Source organism: Lactuca virosa, chromosome 7, assembly GCF_052849685.1.
Source record: "Lactuca virosa cultivar CGN04683 chromosome 7, Lactuca_virosa_CGN04683_v6, whole genome shotgun sequence".
Taxonomy (NCBI): domain Eukaryota; kingdom Viridiplantae; phylum Streptophyta; class Magnoliopsida; order Asterales; family Asteraceae; genus Lactuca; species Lactuca virosa.
In genome coordinates this window covers 197,531,454-197,540,605 of record NC_136432.1, presented here as the reverse complement: position 1 = coordinate 197,540,605, position 9,152 = coordinate 197,531,454, and positions in this window count along the sequence as shown.

Below are 9,152 nucleotides of genomic sequence, written 5' to 3'. Positions count from 1 at the left end.
AATGACAATGGCTGGGGTACAATTGATGATTCAAACGATGTTGGATCGTCAGATGGAAGAAACGAGACGTCTGCTTCTGTATCGTGAAGAACTTTCAATGCCGATTGAACAGCCCGAGTTGAATGAAGGGCATTCGGAAGGAGGTAACTTCAGTGGAATTGTTGGTCAAGCCAACCCACCGTTAGTTAGACAAAACCACCAGGAGGGAGGAAATGATGGACTTGGATGCAAGTACAAAGACTTTTTGACTTGCAAACCATCGACCTTCACTGGAAAGGAGGATCCGATCGGAGTTATGGATTAGATCTCAGAGATGGAGCTAGCCTTCATGACGTGTGGCTGCAGAGGCAAGTTGCAGACCACTTTCGCAGTACGTCAGTTCATGGGTGGAGCTGTTCGTTGGTGGAACACTCTGGGGAAGACCCTAAGCCCTAATGAGCCACTGCAACTGACTTGGTCAGAGTTCTTGGTGCAATTCAAGCGCAAGTTCTGCTCGGCCCAAAATCTGCTAGAGTTGGAGAACAAGTTTCTGACATTGACAAAAGGCAGCATGTTAGTTGATGAATACACTAATGCCTTTACAGAAAAAATGGAGTTTGGTTTGCGTATCGTCCCAGATGAGCTGACAAAAGTTGACCGGTACGCAAAGGGACTCCCATGGGAGTACGCAGTACCAGTACGACAGGTACCTACTCTGGAGGCAGCTATTTGGGTTGCCAAGTCTGTTGAGGACATGATCAAGGGAAGAACCGCCAGCAAAGTTGAAGTTGGTGAAAATAGAAAGTTTGAAGGAACTTCAGGTTCCAGCAAGAAAAGCAAATTTTCGAAGTCTGATTCGAAAAAGTTTAGAGGAGGAAAAGGGGGCGAATCGAAATGGTGTGAAAAGTGCAAGAAAAAGCACTCTAGGAAATGCAGTGAGGAAGTGATTTGCTACAAGTGTGGAAAGACGGGGCATTATGCCAACGAGTGTCCGTCCAACAAGAGAGTGTGTTTTGGATGTAACGAAGAGGGGCACATTTTGAAAGACTGTCCTAAAAAGAAGGAGGCAGCAAGACCCAATATTCCGCCAAAGCCGAAGGCGAGAGCCTTTCAGATGACACTTGAGGCTGCGAAAGATGAAGCTGATGTCGCTTCAGGTACCTTTCTCGTAAACAAATTGTGTGCCCAAATTTTATTTGATTCTGGAGCCAACTACTCCTTTATTTCGCATGAATTTGGTAGAAAACTAGCTTTGCCTGTCGATAGACTAGATAATGCTTTATTAGTAGAAGTTGCTAGTGGCAAGTTTATACCTGTTAGCCATCTTATTAAAAACATCTTAATTGATTTGAATGGGAATAAGTTCCACGAAGAATTATTGTCTATTGAGTTAAATGGTTTCGACATCGTGTTGGGAATGGATTGCCTTAGCGCTAATGATGCCGAAATACTGTGCAAGAAGAAGATTGTAAAAGTAAACTCGCCAGGGAAAGACTCATTTATGGTGTATGGGGACAAACGCATAGTAAATTCTGGGATTATTTCTCTAATGAAAGCCAGAAAGTGATTGGCCAAAGGATGTACATCGTATTTGGCATTCGTGATTGATGCAAAGAAGGAGAAAAAGGAGATGCAGAGCATTCCAGTCGTGTGTGAGTATCCAGAAGTATTTCCCGAAGATCTTCCTGGATTACCGCCTGATAGACAAGTGGAGTTCAGAATAGACTTGTTACCAGGAACGACGCCAATAGCAAAAGCACATTACCGATTAGCACCAACGGAGATGAAGAAGCTGATGATGAAACTTCAGGAGTTATTGGACAAAGGTTTCATTAGACCTAGTTCATCACCCTGGGGAGCTCCGGTGTTATTCGTAAAGAAAAAGGGCGAGAGTATGAGGATGTGTATTGATTACAGAGAGCTGAATAAGGCAACGATAAAGAATAGATATCCATTGCCAAGGATTGATGACCTGTTCGATCAGCTACAAGGTTCAAGCTATTTCTCGAAGATCGATCTTAGGTCAGGATATCATCAGCTGAAGGTGAGAGAGCAGGATATCGAGAAGACTGCATTCAGAACACAATATGGACACTACGAGTTTTTGGTTATGTCATTTGGACTAACCAATGCTCCAGCAGCATTCATGGATTTAATGAACAGGGTTTGTAAACCGTTCCTTGATAAATATGTGATAGTGTTCATAGATGACATTCTGATTTACTCGAAAAGCCAAGAGGAGCATGGCAGACACTTGCGAGAAGTGTTAGAAGTCTTGAAGAAGGAGAAGTTGTATGCTAAGTTCTCCAAATGTGATTTTTGGATTCGAGAAGTCCAATTCTTGGGTCACGTGGTCAACCAAGAAGGGATAATGGTTGATCCAGCAAAGATTGAAGCTGTGATGAGGTGGGAACAACCGAAAAGTCCCACGTAGATCTGAAGCTTTTTGGGATTAGCTGGATATTACCGAAGGTTTATCCAAGGCTTTTCTTCGATCGCTACTCCATTAACAGCTTTGACTCATAAAGGAGCTACTTATGCTTGGAGTGATAAGCACAAATAAGCATTCGATTTGCTAAAGAGGAAGCTATGTGAGGCACCGTATCTTTCTCTACCCGACGGAGTTGAGGACTTCGCTCTCTATAGCGATGCGTCTGGTGTTGGGTTGGGTTGTGTTTTGACCCAAAGAGAAAAGGTGATAGCATATGCGTCTCGACAGCTGAAAGAGCATGAAAAGAACTACCCCACTCATGATTTGGAGTTGGCAGCGGTAGATTTGCTCTAAAGATATGGAGGCATTACCTCTATGGCTCGAAGTGCGAACTTTTCACTGATCATAATAGTCTCCAATATCTCTTTAATCAGAAAGAATTGAATATGAGGCAACGAGGCTGGCTAGAGTTACTTAAGGACTACGACTGTGAGATACTTTACCACCCCGGTAAAGCAAATGTTGTTGCTGATGCTCTCAGTCGAAAAGTCAATCTTGAAAGAAAAAGACCAAGAGTGTTGATAATAGAAGTTGTCTCGACAATTGTGTAGAGTATAAAGAAAGCTCAAGAAGAAGCTTCAGAAAAGAATGACCGAAAGGAAGAATGTTTGGGCAAAACGTTAGTGTTCGGTATAAACAGTCACAAACTGAAGGTATTCCAAGATCGAATTTGGGTGCCTAAGTCAGGAGGAATAAGAGATATTCTGATGGAAGAAGCTCACAAAACCATGTACTCGATACATCCCGGTAGCACTAAAATGTATAGGGACCTAAAACCCTATTTACTGGTGGCCGACGATGAAGCTCGATATTGCAAAGTATGTGGCCGAGTGTGTGACATGTGCGGGAGTTAAGGCACAACATCAGAAACCATATGGGAGTTTAGAACCTTTACCTATACCGATGGGTAAGTGGGAAGACATTGCCATGGATTTTGTCACTAAACTGCCCAGAACAAAGAATGGTCACGACATGATTTGGGTGGTCGTGGATCGCTTCACTAAGAGTGCGCACTTCATAGCTGCCAATGAGAAATGGTCTATGGATAAGCTTGCGAATTCTTACGTGAAGGAAATTGTGAGGCTTCACGGTGTTCCCTTAACGATTGTATTGGATCGTGACAGCCGTTTCACCTCAAGATTTTGGAAAAGTCTACAAGAGGAATTGGGTACCAAGTTGTGTTTGAGTACAGCTTACCATCCACAGACTGATGGGAAGAGCGAACGAACGATACAAACGCTTGAAGATATGCTGAGAGCATGTACCCTGGAATTCCAAGGTAACTGGGATGAGCATTTACCTTTGGTAGAATTTTCCTACAATAATAGTTTCCACTCGAGCATTAAGATGGCACCTTATCAAGCTTTGTACGGACAGAAGTGTCGTACGCCGTCTTGTTGGCTTGAGGCTCGGGAAAAGCAGTTTATGGGACCGGAGATAGTCCATCAAACTGCTGAAAAGTTAAAAATAATTAAGGAGAGAATGTTAGCAGCTCAAGATAGTCAAAAGAGCTATGCTGACAAGAAAAGACGACCGATGACTTTTGAAGTTGGAGATTCGGTTTTGCTTAAAGTCTCACCGTGGAAGGGACTTATAAGATTCGGTAAAAGAGGAAAGTTAAGTCCAAAGTTTATTGGACCGTTTAAAGTTCTTCAGGGGATTGGGAACCAAGCTTACAAGCTCGAATTATCCGAAGAACTGAATGGAATTCATAACACTTTCCATGTGTGTTGTTTGAGGAAGTTCACGGGAGAAGTTCCCGATATAATTCCAATGTCTGAGTTAAGAATTGATGAGAACAAAAGGTTAATTGAAGAACCAGAGGCAATCGTTGACCGAAAGACTAAGAGGTTGCGACGCAAGATGGTCGAATTAGTGCTTGTCCGATGGAAACATACGAATGGGCCAAATCTCACCTGGGAAACGGAGAGTGACATGATGAGTCGCTATCCGCATTTGTTTGTTGATGTGTGATTCCGGGGACGGAATCATCCTAAGGAGGAGAGAATTGTAATGCCCGTGTTTCTAGGCTAGGCATTAATGATGGTGTAACAGTCTAGGTTAACCTTTGTAACTCGTTTTGAAATAATAAGAATGTATTATTTGAGTATTATGTGTTTATTGCTTAATTGTGTGATTTAAATGGATTAAGAATAAAAATAAGCGATATAGTAAAATATTAGATAACCCGATATCTATACATGAAGTTGTAGTGGTCGTGGCAAGGTTTCCGAATATATAAAGAATGCCGAAATCCGAGTTATAACGAAGAAGTTCTGACCTGTCAAAGTTTCGCGACAGAACCGGTACGACACTGTGTGACGTAAATAGTGAATTTATGATAGAGCGATATTTAGCCTTAGTGATCTAAACGAAAGTCGTAGAATAAGTTAAACCGAGAGCGTGCATAAGAAGAACGTCTAAATTTGACTTCGTATGAGGAAGTTATGATTTTTCGAAGTTTCGACTTAGCGGTATGCAACCCAAAGTTCGAATATGAGATCGAGTGATTTCTAGCCGAAACAATCTAAACGAGAATCGAAGATCTCGTCTATAGTAATGCAACAGTAAAAAGACAGACGAAAACGGACGTTAGATAAAGGAGTTATGAATTTCTAACGGAGTTTTTCTGTTCCGGCCTACTAAAAATAATATAATAAAAGTTAAAATCAAAATTAGTCGACGGAGCCTAAACGAGAATTGTAGAGCATAATCTCACCTACGCGTGGATATAAAGAACGTCGAAAACGGAGCTCGTATGCGAAAGATATGAATTTCTGAAGTTCGGGGCACGAACTTCAACCCCTGTGTCAGAGCTCACGACGTGAGCACAGTGGCTCACGACGTGAGCAAGTGATAGACATCTTCCAGGGCAACTGGCCTGATGAAGAACTCCATGACATCGAGCTCACGACATGAGCGTTAGTGGCTCACGACGTGAGCATAAATTTTCAGCCTCCAATAAATAGAAAGCAAGGCCAGCCGAGTTTTGTTGCTCAATTTCTTTCCTCTCATCCATATTACCTCGATTTACGTGCAAGTTATACCCCCGAAGCCCCGGTATCATCCCGAGACCCGAAGCGAGTCCCGAAGCTTCGAAGATCCCAAGAAGAAAAGAGTTTCCGAGCCAAAGCTCTGCTCGCGAGAAGCCCGATGTGTGAAGATATCTCAGTTTCACTGAAGAATACTACTCGAAGAGCCGTAGTGCTGTCCGATAATCTTCTTATCAAGTGAGTGCATAGTCCCTTTCATATACACGATTTTAATACAAGTATTGATGAACGTATTAGATATATGATATGAGTAAGTGTGTAGTTGCTTTCTATAATACACGTATATGGATTATACTCTATGAAATACGTGCTATGTGATTACATACTATTTGTTATGTGGTATGAGTATTGAATAAATATGTTATACAGGTTTTAAGCTGTATATAAACAAGTATATTTTATCTACAAATATGTTGGGTAGAACATGGGTAGATAGTGATGTGTGATGAAATAAAAATGATGAGAGGCCTCGATGTGATTGTGATCTAGTCGTCCAGCAGAATATGGATGACGACCACAAACTTTTCTAGACAGTTCAATGGAACGCTGACAGGCTCATAACCTGTAGGTGTAGTGAACTTGGGTGTTCATTTGTTGTATTCTATCCCCCTCATGGTTGCCTTAGGACATTCATTGCTGTGGAAACCCCTTTGCAGTAGTGTCCGTCCCGATGAAAATCCTAGAATAGGTCCCTTGTGATAGTTGTTGTTTTAGGGACGTAAAGTGAGGATAACGGGAATGAGTAATCGGGTTATTGTTGGTTGGTGAAATTAAATATAATTATTTATTGTGGGTTGAAAACCCTATATGCTCACCAGGCTTTCAAACCTGACCCACTCAGTTTCTTTGTATTACAGGTAGTGGCGCGAGAGCATAAGTTGGAGAACTTGTGAAGATGTTTTTGTTTATAGACCAGTAGTTGTATATAACTGTGTAAGGTCTATGTTTTATTGTTTATGCTTTTGTGTCTGTATCGGAACATGCCATCCCGAGTTTTGATATATAATGAAAACACATTTCTTTAAGAAATGCTTTGATAAACTTTATTTTATCATGTATTGTTTTGGGGACAAATTTCCGCAACTCTTTTAAATCAATGAATTTATTCTGAAATTATTTTAAAAGCATAAATGAAACCGGTCTTTTATGGCCGTGAATTTGGGGATGTCACATAAAATGAATATTTCATTCCTTCACGTATTAAGTTACATGGCCTACGAGACATAAAAAGAGAGTTCGTTTTGTTTTCGAGAGAATGTGTTTTTAGATATCATATGATATGTTTTTATAGACATAATGCTATAAACATACAAAATTAAACAAAATAACTATGTCAAGTCTTTTTTCGAAAAATATAAAAGATGATAAACGTATAGTTGTAAAAATAAAATAAAAACGACAAAATATTATGTGACCGTGAAGTTTTATAATATTTAATGTTTGTTTTATTTTAATGTTTGTAAATGATTTGCCTATATTTATTTCTTTACTTTATCTTCCTCTCACCCCTTGTCCTAAATATACTTAGACTAGCCTCATGAGTGAGAGGAGCTAGGGGGCCCTGGTTCCCTTGCTCTGTCTAAAAGCATATAAATATGGATTTAGTAGAGATGATGATCATTTAGGTGGTGTTTGTTTTTTGTCCGCAGATCTTCCTGGCCTCTTCTGTCTGCGCGGCGCAGACCACGCGCAGACATTAGCATTCGCAGATTGTTTGTTTTTTTGAAGACTGCAGACCTAAAAATGTCTACGCGCCCTCTTCATGGCGCAGATGTGGACCAGAGTCTTCTAACATCTTCAGACATCTTCTAGCCTAAAAAAACACATATACTTTATTTTTATTTTTTTTTTAGTTTTTTTGAATTTAAATTTATTCCAACTTTATTAGTGATAAACAATTTGAAAAAAAAAATTACAATACTTAAAAAAAAAAAAAAGTTCGACGACACAAACATGATATTTTTGACAAATTTATAAATAATAGTTTATTACAATAATGGTCGTTGAAATTGTTTATATAAATATGAAAAAAATAATATATTCTTATATTTTTTGTGCCAAAATTTATAAAACATTATTTAATAAAGCATCGTCAATTTCTTAGAAAAAAATATTTATGACACGTTTTAAATTGATTTAATTGAAAAAATCGAAGTTTATTTCCATTCATTTATATATCAAATTCTTTGATTCCTAATTACAATGTTTAGAAATATCTTTGCGACCAAATTATTGGTTTTTATCAAATATATACGTGAATTTGTACCATTTTTATTTTTACTTTTTATACAATAATACATAAAAGTTTATTTAGATTTGTTAATTATTTATAACAAAGTCATAAATATATTAAATAATCAATTTGTAGTTTAAAAAAATAAATTTATTTAGATTTTAGTTTATTTTAGTAGCATGCAGATGTTAAAAAAACAAACAGTCTTCTTTTTTCAGACTGCAGACGTTTGGTCCACCTCTTCTGCTGCAGAGGTCTACAGATGTGGTCCGCAGACTGCAGACAATTTACCTAAAAAAACAAACAGCACCTTAGTCTTTTCCTTTTTTCTTTTTATTTCTTCTTTTACTTCTTAGATTTGATTCCATCTATGTATCGGACACCTTTTTATGTTTTCATTTATTTCTTAATTTTATGTTTTCCTTTATTTCTTAGGCCGGACAGAATGGGTAGCGGGGAGGGGTGCGGGATGCGTCCCGCATGCGGGAACATCGCCCCGTCGTTGTCGCTGCAGGAAGAGACGCGCGGGAAAAGGGTGGGGGTGGGGATGTCGCATTCTCACTCTTCATCCTATTCGTCCGTTTATTTTTTTTTCTTTTTTTGCTTCAAACGGCTATATAACCGTTAATATATATATATATATATATATATATATATATATATATATATATTCCTTTTATTAAACTATAAATACCACAACATCCAACCATTTCTCTAATCCATACCTTATAATTCTCTCCAAAAAATATTAATTAAAATGTCATCATCTTCATCATCCGATTCGACGGCTCTAGAGGAGGCTAAGTTTATCGGTTTCGTCATGCCGAAAACGGTTGCATACTATCAAAACCGACTAGGCGAAACATCACATGCACGTGCACGATCTAAACCAAGAAAGTCGCGGTTGCGTAGAAATCACGGAGCCGGACACGATCGTCTTATAGAAGATTACTTTGTAGATGATGCCATCTACGCTATAAAGTTTCGACATCGGTTCCGGATGATGAAGGAACTATTCTTACATATTGTTGGCGATTTGGAATGCCGCTTTCCATATTTCCAATGGAAAATGGATACGAGGCGGATAAAAGGTTTCTCTCCCGTTCAAAAATGCACGACTGCAATTCGTCAGCTAGCATATGACATGGGCGCAGACAAATGGGACGAGTATTTTAGGATGTCAGAGCGTACCGTGCGGGAGTGTGTGTACAAGTTCTGCAAAGCGATCTGTTTGGTTTACGGGCAACGATATTTGCGCAAACCAACTATCAACGATATCCGCCAATTGTACACGGTGCATGAAGGCAAGCATGGATTCCCTGGAATGCTTGGTAGTATCGATTGCATGCATTGGGGTTGGTCATTATGCCCCAACGCATGGCGTGGTCAGTACATG